This window comes from Zingiber officinale, chromosome 1A (assembly GCF_018446385.1).
Source record: "Zingiber officinale cultivar Zhangliang chromosome 1A, Zo_v1.1, whole genome shotgun sequence".
NCBI lineage: Eukaryota > Viridiplantae > Streptophyta > Magnoliopsida > Zingiberales > Zingiberaceae > Zingiber > Zingiber officinale.
Genome location: NC_055987.1, coordinates 168,304,235 through 168,312,813, shown reverse-complemented (window position 1 = coordinate 168,312,813; position 8,579 = coordinate 168,304,235).

Genomic DNA, 8,579 nt, shown 5'->3' with positions numbered 1-8,579 from the left:
AGGTTGATAATGTTCTCAAGAGGAGCTCATAAAGATTGTCATGTTAAACCCTGCAGGTGGACTTAGTCCGACATGACAATAAGGTTGAGTGGTACTACTCTTGGACTTAGATATTAATTAAATGAGTTGTCAGTAACTCACTTAATTAGTGGACATTCGATATCTTAAACACAGGGAGACTAACACACTCATAATAAGAAGGAGCCCAAAAATGTAATTTGGGATTGGTGCGGTAGTTCAATGATAGTTCTCTAGTGGAATGAATTATCATTGATAAAATTAAGTTGTGTGTTCGGGGCGAACACGGGATGCTTAATTTTATCGGGAGACCAAAACCAATTCCTCCTCTCGGTCCCTATCGTAGCCTCTTATTTATAGAGTTCTATACCCACCTATACCCACCTTCTATACCCACCAATAAGGGGCAGGCCAAGCTAGCTTGGGAACCAAGCTAGGGCCGGCCTAGGTATAAAATTGGGTGGCCCTAGCTTGAACCCAAGCTAGTAGGGCCGGCCAAAATAAATTAAAAAAGAAATTTAATTTTAATTTTTATTATAATGTGGAAGATATAATTTAAAGAGAATTAGAATTAAAATATCTCTCTTGTAAAAGATTTACAAAAGATTAAAGAAAGAGATTAGATCTCTTTCCTTATTTGTAGATTGGAGAGATGTTTTATTTTCTCTTTAAAATTATTCACATGTTAATAAAATTAAAATTATAGATATTTCCTTTTATTAACTATGAAGAGATTTTAAAGAGAAATTTTATTTTTTAAAATTTTCGGAAACAAATTAGGAAGTTTTAATTGTTGATTAAAACTTGTCCTCTTTTGTTTTCCAATGATGTGGCCGGCCACTTGAAATTGATTTGGGAAATTTTATTTTATTTCTCTCAATTAAATCAAGTCAAGGAAATTAAGGAAAATTTATTTTAATTAAATTTCCTAATTTGCCTAGGCCAAGGAATATAAAAGAAGGGGTGAGGGTGCCTTCATGGGACACAACCTCTATTGTTTTCTCTCCCTTTTCCCTTGGTATTGTGGCCGGCCATCACCCTCTCCCTCTCTTCCTCTTGTGGTGGCCGAATACTTCATCTCTCTTGGAGTTCTTGTGGTGGCCGGATACTACTTGGAGAAGAAGAAGATGAAGGAGATAAAGTTAGCATCTCTTGGAGCTTGGTTAGTATTTTGATTTTCTTCTTTGGTAAAGTTCTTCCTTTGTGGCCAAACCTTGCTTGGAGGAGAAGAAGGTGGTTGGTGGTTTCTCATCTTGGTAGATCGTTGCCCACACAACGTCCGAGGTTAGAAGAGGAATACGGTAGAAGATCAAGAGGTTTTTCTACAAGGTATAATTAGTAATTTTTATTTCCGCATCATGCTAGTTATTTATGGAAATAATACCAAATACAAGAGGCTTATGATCTAGTATTTCGAATATGTTTTTCGATGTTGTGTTCTTTTATTTTCTTTCTTTTCCTTGTGATTTGATTGTTCTCTTTGGTTAACCTAAAGTTATTTTAGGAAATTAAATATTAGCTTTCTATTAAAGGTTTTGTCTAGTCGGTGGTGGTTGCTCCCATATCCAAGAAGGTCATGTGCCTCGCCACGTCAGTACTGGGAACCTTTTATGGAAATTAGTATTTAATGGAATTAATAACTTAAGGAGACTTGGGTCGAACGTGTTAAGTTCCGCAGGAGATCCAAGTTAAAACCTAAAAGAACAAATAGATTAAGTTTTGGATCAAACGTGTTAAGTTCCGCAGGCGATCCAAAATTTAATTTAAAAGAACACATGGTAGCTAGGAAAAAGGTTCAGACCTTTGTACAAAATTTTTGTACAGTGGAACCTCTAGGTTTTCCGAGTAGCAACCAACACAACAGACCTACAAGGGAGTAATTTAAAGGTTCTTTGTTTAAAAGCTTCCTCAAAATGGTGGTTTGGAAACCTCCCAGAGACAGATGGTTGAGGTCGGGAAGGAGCCTTAGACTTCGACTTCTCAGGTGACTTAGACTTAGAAGTTCCTTCACCTACTAGTTTCTTCCTAAGGGTTAACAATGTGATACAATGGGGTAAGTAAGTGAGCACCGGAGCCACCAACACCCGAAACAAAAAGCACAGGTATGGTGAGAAATGAAACCGAAATGCCAAGTTCTAGAGAAGTATGGAGTTACCTTGGTGCCATTGAAGTATCGTTGGCTAGGGTTCCGGCGTGCAAAGAGAAGAGAAGAGGTGAGGTGTAGGAAAGTGTCGGCTAGGGCTTCAGCGTGAAGGGAGAAAGGAAAGGATCGGGAAGCTTTAAGGGAGATGGGTGTCCAAGTGTCGAAATGATCGGACGGCTGTCCGATCAGGAGACATCAGGAGCCTCCTGATCGATCCCTGGACCGATCCGGGAATCTCCTGATCGGTCTGTAGACCGATCAGGAGACGATCAATAGCCGCTGATCGTCCCTGGACCGATCAGGGAACCTTCTGATCGGTCTGTAGACCGATCAGAAGGCGATCAGTAGCCTTCTCTGCGTACCAGACTGACCTGATCGGTCCCCGGACCGATCAGAAAGGCTGGAGAGATTTTTGGATCGGTCGACAGACCGATCCACCTTCTCCTGATCGGTCTGTAGACCGATCAGTGTCTGATACTGAAATTTCTCCAGTAATTTCAGTAACTGAAATTCGTAGAGGTGATCGATAATTCGTAGAAGTTTCTCCAGTAAAACTTCCAAATTCAGTACCTAGTCCCTGAAGAATCTACATGCATAACTATTTCCTAAAGATTATGGTCTGAGATTGTTTATAGCCCGAAAGTTTCAGACATTTCGAAACACAGACAACTCAAAGCTTGAGAATTGAAATTTTCGACCTTGTTATGTTCAGTTTCAAGTTTGTCAAAATACAACTAAATTGCTATCATTACCTCAATAGCTGGTCTTATTTTCAATCAAAATCATGAAAGGTATCAATCAAAAATATCAATCAACACATTAACCAAAGTTAGATAAAATCTAGGTAAAGGCCCAACCAAGTTTCCTTGGTTGGAATATATGAGTAAGATCTAGGAACCAAATACACATGAATTATGTAATGGTCTTCCCCATACTCAATTTATGTCTCTTCAACCTTATTATTCAAGGGATGCATAATATATTTTGAATAATTCGGCTGATCCTAGCATCTCACCCCATTTCTTGCAAACAAAAATCATTTGTTAAACCTTATAGTTTGTGTGAGATGTTCCCAAGTTGCCCAAATTAATTTTTCAATTTCTCTTGTTGTTTTAATTGTCCTAATTGATCATAATGGGGTCCTAATGGCCTATTGAGCCAAACACATTCCCAATTCTCTCCTCAAATGACTAAATTCATTTTCCGGAAGAGGTTTGGTGAAAATATCGGCTAGGTTTGACTTTGACTCAACATATGTGAGTGCAATGTCTCCCCTAGCTACGTGATCTCTAATGAAGTGATGACGCACTTCAATATGTTTGGTCCTTGAATGATGGACTGGATTTTTCGTTAGGTTTATTGTGCTGATGTTGTCACACAACACTTGCACTCCCTTATACAAAAGTCCATAATCTTCTAGAGTGTGGATCATCCACAACAATTGTGATACACTCTCTCCCATGGCAATGTATTCAGCCTCGGTTGTGGAGAGAGCAACACAATGTTGCTTCCGACTTGACCAACTAACTAATGATGAACCTAAAAATTGGCAACCCCCACTAGTGCTTTTTGTTAGAGTGTATACTAAAAGCCTAGCTTTTGGTATAAACATTTATCTAGAAATAAGAATCACATTGGTCAAATGTCTACATTTGTGATAAATGTAGTTGTTCAATTAATTTATATTGTAGATAACATGGTGTGTGGTGTCACACACAGAGGATCATGTTATCAGTACCTTATAAATTATAAACAGTAGCTCACGACCAAAATGGAAAGGAACAAACCATTAGAAGGTCGTAGTGTAATTAGGTATCAGTTTATCTTGACTGTATAATTACACTAGTACACTTAGAGTGTATTGAGTAGGACCATTTGAGGTCGTTTCTTTTATACTGATTTTATAAAGAAACAAAGACCTCGGTTATTATGGAAGTGTGTGCTCTTAATCCTAATATAATAACAAGCACATATATTTGATATTTATTTCTTTAATTTATCAATGGGTGAGATTTAGTTCGATGAATCAATAAGCCCGATAAGTTGGGAAATGGTATCACTTATAGTGTGTGTTGTTGATTATAGAAGGAAACTGTGTCCTAGAGATACTAGGTTGATAATGTCCTCAAGAGGAGCTCATAAGGATTGTCATGTTAAACCCTGCAGGTGGACCTAGTCCGACATGATGATAAGGTTGAGTGGTACTACTCTTGGACTAAGATATTAATTAAGTAAGTTGTCAGTAATTTACTTAATTAGTGGACATTTGTTATCTTAAACACAGGGAGACTAACACACTCATAATAAGAAGGAGCCCAAAATATAATTTGGGATTGGTGCGGTAGTTCAATAATAGTTCTCTAGTGGAATGAATTATTATTGATAAAATTAAGTTGTGTGTTCGGGGCGAACACGGGATGCTTAATTTTATCGGGAGACCAAAACCAATTCCTCCTCTCGGTCCCTATCGTAGCCTCTAGTATATAGAGATTTATATCCACCGCATACCCACCTTCTTACCCATCCAATGGGGCCGGCCAAGCTAGCTTGGAACCCAAGCTAGGGCCGGCCAAGACCAAGTGGATGAGCCATGAAGGTGGCCGGCCAAAGCTTGGGTCCCAAGCTTAGGTGGCCGGCCACTAGAATATTAAAAAGGATTTTTATTAAAATTATTTCTTATGTGGATATCATGTTTTTAAAAGAGAGTTAAAAAAATTAAAAATTTCCTTTTATAACTTTCTACAAAAGATTAAGAGAAGAGATTAATCTCTTTCCTTATTTGTAGTTTAAAAGGATGGTTTTAATTTTTGGTAAAAACTTTCCTTATTTGTAAATCATCTACATGATTAAAAGAGAGTTTAAAATTTGAAATCTTTCCTTATTTGTTGATTAAAGGAGGATTTTAAATTTTAAGAAAACTTTCCTTTTTAAACATGTTCATGATTTAAAAGAGAGTTTAAAAATTAAATATTCTCTTTTATAAGTTTCTACAAAAGATTAAGAAAAGATTTGATATCTTTCCTTATTTGTAGATTGAAAGAGATTTTAATTTTTAGAGATAACTTTCTTTTTATCCACATGTTTAAAAGAAAGATTTTAATTTATTAAATTTCCTTTTTTATAAACCAATCATGAAGGGATAAAATTATTGGAGAAATTTTTATAAATTTCCGGAAACAAATTAGGAAGTTTTAATTCTTGTTTAATTAAAACTCTCCTTGATTTGAGGAAATAAGTGGCCGGCCATGTTTTAGTGAGAAGAAAAATTATTTTAATTAAAATAAATTTTCCTTTTCATGGCAAAAGAATTAAGGAAGTTTTTATTAAAATTTCCTTATTTGCCAAGACCAAGGATTATAAAAGAGGAGGTAGAGGAGCCTTCAAGGGTGAACAACCTCTATTATTTTCTCCCTCTTTTCTTCCTTGGTGTGGCCGGCCTCCTTCCTTTCTCTTCTCTCCATCTTGTGGCCGGACCTCTCTTCCTCCTTGAAGATCAAGTGGTGGCCGGATTTTAGCTTGGAGAAGAAGGAGAGAAAGCTTACATCCCTTGGAGCTTGATTGATGGAAAAGATCTTCATCTCTTGGAAGCATAGTGCTTGGCGAAACTTGAAGAAAGGAGAAGAAGGTGCTTTGGTGATTTCTCATCTCGGAAGATCGTTGCCCACACAACGTCCGAGGTTAGAAGAGGAATACAGAAGATCAAGAGGTTTTCTATAAGGTATAACTAGTAATTTTTCTTTCCACATCATAATAGTTATTTATGGAAATAATACCAAATACAAGAGGCTTACGATTCTAGTATTTCGAATATGTTTTTCGAAGTTGTGTTCTTTTATTTTTCTTTTCCTTGTGATTTGATTGTTCCTTTTGGTTGACCTAAAGTTATTTTAGGAAATTAAATATTAGCTTTCCATAAAAGGTTTTGTCTAGTCGGTGGTGGTTGTTCCCATATCCAAGAAGGCCATGTGCCTCGCCACGTCAGTACTGGGAACCAATTATGGAAATTAATATTTAATGGAATTAATAACTTAGGTGATTTGGATCAAACGTGTTAAGTTCTGCAGGAGATCCAAGTCTAAACCTTAAAGAACAAATAGATTAAGTTTTGGATCAAACGTGTTAAGTTCCGCAGGCGATCCAAAATTTAATTTAAAAGAACACATGGTAGCTAGGAAAAGGTTCAGACCTTTGTACAAAATTTTTGTACAGTGGAACCTCTAGGTTTTCCGAGTAGCAACCAACACTTTTCCGATCCAATTTGCACCCAGCATAATCGGAGTCGGTATAACCTATCAAATCAAAAGACTCAGTACGAGGGTACCAGAGACCTACACTAATTGTGCCCTTAAGATATCTCAGAATCCTCTTAACTGCAATTAAATGAGATTCCTTGGCACATACTTGATATCTAGCGCACATGCCCACAGCAAAAAGTATGTCCAGTCGACTAGCTGTGAGATATAGAAGACTACCAATCATGTTTCTATATTGCGTTAGATCAACTGGTTTTCCATTCTCATCATTGTCAAGGCGAGTGTTCGTCGCCATTGGAGTGGATACTTCCTTAGAGTCACTCATTTTGAATTTCTTGAGCATCTCTTGAGTGTACTTCGTTTGATGGACATAAATGCCATCTCAAGTTTGTTTAATTTCAAGTCCAAGGAAGAATGTCAATTCTCCCACCAGACTCATCTCAAACTCACTTTCCATGTGAGTGATAAATTCATTCAAATAGCCCTTGTTATTTGAGCCACAAATTATGTCATCGACATACACCTGGGCTACAAATATATTTTCACCATCTCTACGCAGAAATAGTGTTGGGTCTATTTGACCTCTTACAAAACCCTTTTCTAGTAAGTAAGTTGACAACCTTTCGTACCAAGCTCGAGGTGCTTGTTTAAGCCCATAAAGAGCTTTCTTGAGCTTGTACACGTGGTTTGGAGCTTCGGTATTCACAAACCCCGGTGGTTGTTCAACATAGACCTCTTCTTTAATGAAACCATTTAAAAAGGTCGATTTAACGTCCATTTGATAGAGCTTGAAGCCTCTATGTGCAGGAAAAGCTAGCATTAAACGAATGGACTCTAATCGGGCCACGGGAGCATAGGTCTCATCATAATCGAGGCCTTCGACTTGACTATAGCCCTTGGCTACAAGTCTTGCCTTGTTTCTTACGACTTCTCCCTTTTGGTTTAACTTATTTTTGAAGACCCATTTGGTTCCAATAATGGTAGTCTTCTTAGGTCTAGGAACTAAGTCCCACACTTGGCTCCTTTCAAATTGACCTAACTCATCTTGCATAGCTATGATCCAATCAGGATCGTGCAATGCCTCATCAACTAATTTTGGTTCGATTTCTGAGATCAAGGTGACCTCATTAGACTCATTTCTAAAGAATGATCTAGTCCTAACCCCTTGTTGAATGTCTCCCACAATCTGGTCTTGGGGATGACTAGAGGCTATCCTAGATTGCCTTGGTGTTGGCGGTGCCTCATGAGTGGTCTCACTAGACATAGGCAAGGGCTCAGTATCAGGTAAAGGATCAGACTGAGCCCTCTCTTGCCTTTGCTCATCGTCATCGGAGTCAACTTCGACTCTTTCTATGTTTTGATCATTTAAACTTAGATTTCTAAGTTCAAATTGAATTTCTCCTACATCCCTTGATTGATCATTTGATTTAGAGATTTCTTCAAATGCTACATCCGAGGACTCTTCAATCAATTTAGTCATATTGTTGTAGACTCGATAGGCTTTGCTGATGAGAGAGTACCCGACCAGTATCCCTTCATCAGCCTTAGCCGTGAACTTTCCAAGATGATCCTTGGTGTTCAAGATAAACACCTTACAACCAAACACCCTAAGATGTTTAATTGTAGGGGGTTTCCCAAACCAAAGTTCATGGGGAGTCTTTCCTAAAAACCTATGTATCAAGACTCGGTTTTGCACATAGCAAGCGGTATTTACAGCTTCAGCCCATAAGTAGCTTGGTAGTGAGTACTCATTGAGCATGCTTCGTGCAGCCTCTTGCAAGACTCGGTTCTTTCTCTCCACAACCCCATTTTGTTGTGGGGTCCTTGGAGTAGAGAACTCATGCCTGTATCCTTTTTCTTGACAAAATTCTAAAAATCTATGGTTTTGAAATTCTCCACCATGATCACTCCTAATTGATTTAATTGTTGTTGATTTTTCATTTTCAGTTCTTCTACAAAAAGAAACAAAAACATCTATGGTTTGATCCTTATTTTTCAAAAAGAAAGTCCATGTATATCTAGTAAAATCATCAATGATCACTAAGCAGTATCTACTTCCATTCAATGAAATAACATTACTGCAATCAAACAAATCCATATGCAATAAATCTAAAGCAGTAGATGTATTTACAGCGCTTTTACCTTTATGAGACGCTTTTGTTTGC